Source organism: Lutra lutra, chromosome 1, assembly GCF_902655055.1.
Source record: "Lutra lutra chromosome 1, mLutLut1.2, whole genome shotgun sequence".
Lineage (NCBI taxonomy): Eukaryota > Metazoa > Chordata > Mammalia > Carnivora > Mustelidae > Lutra > Lutra lutra.
In genome coordinates, this window is record NC_062278.1 from 172,099,882 (window position 1) to 172,106,198 (window position 6,317).

Sequence of the window (6,317 nt, forward strand, 5' to 3'; positions counted from 1 at the left end):
CTCTCTGGCTCTCTCTCTCTCTCTCTCTGTGTCTCTCTCTTTCTGTGTCTCTCTCACACACAAAGCTTGCCTTTGGAACCCAGCTGCCATGTGTGACGCAGCGTGGGAGCCCATTTGCAGGGGCTCTGAGTGCAGCCCCAGCCACGGTTCCCACTGGAACCGACCGCTGTCTGTGGGAGACCAAGCCTTCACGAGCCATAGCAGATTCCAACCCCAGCCTTTGAGTTGCTCCAGCTGATGTTGAATGAAGCAGAGATGGGCTATCCCGTCCACATGCTGCTCAAACCATTATTCTGTGAGTGAAATAAATGTTTTAAAGCCCTACCTCTTGGGGCAATTTGTTCTGTAGCCATAGTAACTGGAGCACATGGCTATTATCACCATCATCACTTGTTAATTGAGTTAACTGAGGCACAGAGAGGTTGGGGATGCCTCTCAGGGTTACACCGTGAGCATGTGGTAGCCCGAAGGCTCAATGCTGGCAGGCCTTGCCCCTCCATGCAACACTGGGGCCAGACCCGGGGGCTGTGCGTCTACCCCAGGCGAGCCTGCACGAGCTGGTTCATTGAATCCTCCTCTACCAGCCTTGAACTCTAAGGGTCCCTAAAGGCATAAATAAGGAGACCTCAGGAGATCTGAGGCTTTAGGATCACGATCATCCATTTTGGAGGCAGCAAAGCAAGTGTCCACTCTCTGGCACCCAGGTGGAAATTTCTAGAACTCAGTTATCAGAAAAGGGGTCAGAGATCTAGTCTGATGCCAGTGAGTGGGGCAATCTTAGGCAGTCCCTTCCTGTCATGAACCTCAGTTTCTCTACCTGTAAAGTGGACAAGGTGTGGGATTTGACAAGGGGATGAGCAGGAAGGGCCCTCCCAGTAGGGGACAGGCTACTTGAGGGCAGGGAGTGTCGGGAGTCCTGCCTACAGAGCCTGGCTTGCTGCAGGGAGCAGAGTTTTGTGGGAGCAGAGGAGGCAGGGGGCAGGCCAGAGGCCTGCAAGGGGCTGTGGGGTGGAATTAAGAGTCTGCTGGGGACAAGGAGGGTGGTGTTTGTGCCATATTGGAGAGGTGGTTTGGTCAGTGGGGAGCTTAATCAGCACTCTGAGCCTGGCATTCGGATGGCAGCTCAGCCTCTGTTTCGCTGGGTGACATCAGAAACCCTTCCTCCTTTCCACCTCTCACATCCGCCCTGCGGGAAATGAACGGAGATGTGTGTTTGTGTTCTTCCTAGTCCTAGTGCTCCAGAATCTTGGGCTCTCGGCCCTCAGCTCGGGTGTCCTGGCTCAGCTCCGGGGCGTGGCTCTTACGGAAAAGCTCCTGCACATGGGCTGCCTCTAAGAATACAGGCTGCAAGACCTTGGCTGTCCCGGTCTGGTCTGGTACACCTGTCTTGTGAGGACATGTTGCCGGAACTTGGCCCTTTAGGATGGAGTGTGTCAGCATTGTAGAGAAAGTGCTGTGTGCTTGACAGCTTCGGGAAGAGCTGGGGGAGGGGATGGAAGAAAGTAGCTGTTCCTTTCCAGTGGGGTTCCCTCTGCGGGATCAGGACCCCCACCAGCTGCAAGCCCCACTCAAAGCCTAGGATGCTTGAAAACACTTGCAGGAATGCTTCGACTTCTCCAGTAGGTGAGGGAGAATCCTGCGAAGGCAAGGCAGAGGGTGGTGTCCAGAGTCATTCCTGTCAGTCTGTGACATGGCTTTTGGGAAACAGAATTCTCTCTTTTCACATAGCAGAAATGATCCATATGTACTATGAATATCACAGGGTACAGACCGTCAAAATATTGCGGCCATCCGTGACCCTACCAACCACAGATAACTGCTGTTAATTTGTTTGTAACATCTTTTATAGATACTCTCACCCTCCTTTCTCCCCTCTCCCTCCTTCTCCCCATCCTCTTCCCCATCCTTTATCATCTTCTTCCTCTCTCTCTCTCTCAGCCACATACATAACACACACAAACCCATTACAGGTCAATTAACAAAGATCCAACCTGTCAGTTTTTTAAAAAAAGATTTTATCTATTTATTTGACAGAGAGATAGAGAGCTAACACAAGTAGGCAGAGCCTCAGGCAGAGGGAGAGGGAGAAACAGGCTCTCCGCTAAGGAGGGAGCTCGATCCCGAGCTCGATCTCGATCTCGATCTCGATCTCGGGATCGAGCTCCCTCCCACGATTCTGGGCGGAAGGCAGTCACTCAGCCAACTGAGCCACCGAGGCATCTGCGCTCTGTCATTTTTAACCTCTGTATCCTCTTTCGCTGGAGGTACGTAATAAGGCTCTTTCCATTCATTTTTTTTCACTGTTCTCAATGCTTGATTAACATCTGTATAAATCTCTTTGCCTTCTTGCTGGATTGTGTCCTTTAAGTTCTGTCACCAAAAGGATACATTTGCTGTGGCAAAAAGTATCCAGGTTTTCCAGACTTTTGATACATATTGTCTTATTTCCTTCTAAGGAGGCTCTTCCAAAATGCATTCCCATTAGCATTGTTTGAGAGCCCCAGGACCCCTTCCCCCGCCACCCTCTGCCCCAGGGTATTTTTCTTGCTCCTTCTCACCAGTTAGAGAGGGGAAAAATGCTATTTTCAGTTGTTGAAGACTTCCTCTCCTGGCAGAGAATTATCCTTTCCCAGACAGTCCACACTCTTCTGACCCGTGTTTCCTGAGGACCTACTACGTGCCCGAGCCATCCCTGCCCCTGAGGAGGCTTCCCCCGTGCAGCCGTTCTGTGCCCGCTGCTTCACTCCGTGTGTCTGGCTGCCTAGACTTAGAAAATGACAGACTGAGCTGGAGGGGACCTTAGAGATTGTCCATACCCTCATTTTAAGGAGAGGAAATGGAGGCCAGGGAGGGGTGGGGGTTTGCCCCTGGTCATAGAGAGCAGCGCATTTCTGGTGCAATCGGAACCCTGAATTCAGGCAGGGATTCCAGTCCTTCGGCTTGTCCTGACCTGATCTTCTCACCTATCCTCAAGAGCACTGCTGTTGGTCCAGTTTAATTCCTGGGTTCAATTCAGGGTCACCTCACTGGGCATACAGTAGGTGCTAAGAAAATATTTACTTAATGAATCTGCATAACAGAGCACAGGAAATAGTACATTTTCATTTGCCAAAATGTGCTCAACATTCCAAGAGGAAAGGATGTTTTGTTGGGTGCCCCTCTGGGAAGAAATGCCTTTTTGTTGTTGTTTTTAATAAAAAAGAAGATGAGTAGGCTGTTGGAATTGGTGGAGGAGGAGAGATGGGGTTATCTGGGGCTTGGGGCAGTGTTTGTGTTTGAGCTGTCAGGTCACTGGAATTTGCCTTAGGTTCCTCTGTGCTCGCAGAGATGGACTGATAGACACAAGGTAGGGGTGGCAGACAGGAGAAGAGAGCTTAGTTTCCTTTGGTGTCCTGTGTGAATCTATACAGACCTCTTAAATGGTCCCTGGGGACTATCTCAAGTCCTCTCCCTTATCTGCTTTTCTCAGACCTTGCCCCCTTGCCCTCGCCTTCACCAAAAGGTCCTTCTGGCTTTTATCTCCAATCCCTTTTCAGTGCTGCTCAGACCTTTCAGGACACTGGAAGTGGCTGGGTCTATGCAGAGGCAGGAGTTTGGGTCTGGCTTCATTTCTGATGGCAGTGGGACCTTGGGCAAGTCACCTGTCTTTGCCATATCAACCTGGCCACCTCCCTGTTCAGGCCAGACCTGTTCTCAAGGGGGCTCTTATCCCATCTGCCTCCTGCCACTTGCCCCCTTCCAATCTCTCCTCCTGCTGTTGCCTATCACATCTCTCCTTCAGGAGGGAGAGAGCATGAAGCCCCTTTCCAAGGCTGCCAGCCTGGGTGGTCCGGTTCTGGTGGACCTCTCTAGGCTTGCCTCATGCTTCATGCCAGCCACACTGGCCCTTGACCAGCTGTGTGCCTTGGGCAAGCCCCTCACCCTCTCTGAACCTCTAAACCCCATCTGTAAGATAGACAACATGAGAATCCCAATTGCTCTGCTTGTATGGAGGATAACAACACCTTGAAATGACTCTCAGCTCCTCGGGGGCCCTATTTCTCTGAAAGAAGCCACAGATTTCAAAGATCCTGATGCTCAATAAACCTTTTCTTCTGCAAAAGAACAGCCTGCTTTTATTCCAAGCTCAGTTATTCCCAAAGAATGCTTTTTGTCTCAGTTATGTCTTGTTGTGTCTTCACCTAGGCCAACAGTGTCTACAGATGGAGAATACATGTATTTATGCCACTTCCTTAATAGGGGTTATGTTGTCACATTCATTGTCATGCTTTATCTCTGTCATTGCTTTCTCTTGGGAAGAATGACCCACGTGTACAAATGCCATACTTTCTTACACACAGCCCTCCTATAGCCAGATTGCCACAGAAATATTTATTCTGGGAAGCCAGGGTCTGACCCTAGTGATTAATATACTGGGGGATATTCTTGGGGAAATCCATTAATCATTTTTTTCAACACATTTTATTGATAAGTATGGAATAAGTAAGGTGATGGGTAAATATAATGTATCCCACTGGGGGTACTTAGGGAAAACCCTTCCCTGATCCCACCATGGAGTGGGGCAGGTGTTTTTTTGTTTGTTTGTTTGTTTAAAACCATTTTTTTAAATTTTAATTTTATTTTTTATAAACATATAATATATTTTTATCCTCAGGGATACAGGTCTGTGAATCGCCAGGTTTACACACTTCACAGCACTCACCATAGCACATACCCTCCCCAATGTCCATAACCCCACCCCCCTCTCTCAACCCCCCTCCCCCCATCAACCCTCAGTTTGTTTTGTGAGATTAAGAGTCACTTATGGTTTGTCTCCCTCCCAATCCCATCTTGTTTCATTTATTCTTCTCCTACCCCCTTAACCCCCCATGTTGCATCTCCTCTCCCTCATATCAGGGAGATCATATGATAGTTGTCTTTCTCCGATTGACTTATTTCGCTAAGCATGATACCCTCTAGTTCCATCCACGTCATCGCAAATGGCAAGATTTCATTTCTTTTGATGGCTGCATAGTATTCCATTGTGTATATATACCACATCTTCTTTATCCATTCGTCTGTTGATGGACATCTAGGTTCTTTCCATAGTTTGGCTATTGTAGACATTGCTGCTATAAACATTCGGGTGCACGTGCCCCTTCGGATCACTACATTTGTATCTTTAGGGTAAATACCCAGCAGTGCAATTGCTGGGTCATAGGGTAGTTCTATTTTCAACATTTTGAGGAACCTCCATGCTGTTTTCCAGAGTGGTTGCACCAGCTTGCATTCCCACCAACAGTGTAGGAGGTTCCCCTTTCTCCGCATCCTCGCTAGCATCTGTCATTTCCTGACTTATTAATTTTAGCCATTCTGACTGGTGTGAGGTGATATCTCATTGTGGTTTTGATTTGTATTTCCCTGATGCCAAGTGATATGGAGCACTTTTTCATGTGTCTGTTGGCCATCTGGATGTCTTCTTTGCAGAAATGTCTGTTCATGTCTTCTGCCCATTTCTTGATTGGATTATTTGTTCTTTGGGTGTTGAGTTTGCTAAGTTCTTTATAGATTTTGGACACTAGCCCTTTATCTGATATGTATTTGCAAATATCTTCTCCCATTCTGTCAGTTGTCTTTTGGTTTTGTTAACTGTTTCCTTTGCTGTGCAAAAGCTTTTGATCCTGATGAAATCCCAATAGTTCATTTTTGCCCTTGCTTCCCTTGCCTTTGGTGATGTTCCTAGGAAGATGTTGCTATGGCTGAGGGCAGGTGTGTTTTACCTCCGAGAATTAGATTCTCAGATGGCATATATCATCAAATTCCAGAAAACCAGAAGGATGGAATCTCAGAGAGGAGATGATCTTGATCAACCCTCTCATTTTATATATGGGGAAACTGAGGCCAGGGGAGAAAGTGAAGACTACTTAATTCTCACCTGAGTAGTTTGTAATTTGATCTGTAATTTGTGTGACGGAGACTATTAATTAACATGTTAAAAACAAGGCAACAGACCCAAAATGGAGTTGCTTATGCTTAGCCCCACATTACCAAACTAAGATTCAGTTTCAGCTAACCCAGGGATGGATGGAATTTCAAACCAGTCAATCTGGAACCACCTGATCAGCACTAGTGAGAATCTGTCTGACAGACCCCTGCCTTCCCTATAGTGAAAGTAACCGGGCAATAACCAGTCACTTTGTTGTCAAGTGTAACTCCCATGTTCTGGGCTCCCTTCTGCCTATAAAAATCTTTCATTTTGTAAAGCTCCTCAGAGCTTCTTTTTATCTAGTAGATGGGATACTGCCTGATTCATGCATTGCTGAAAAAAGCCAGTAAGA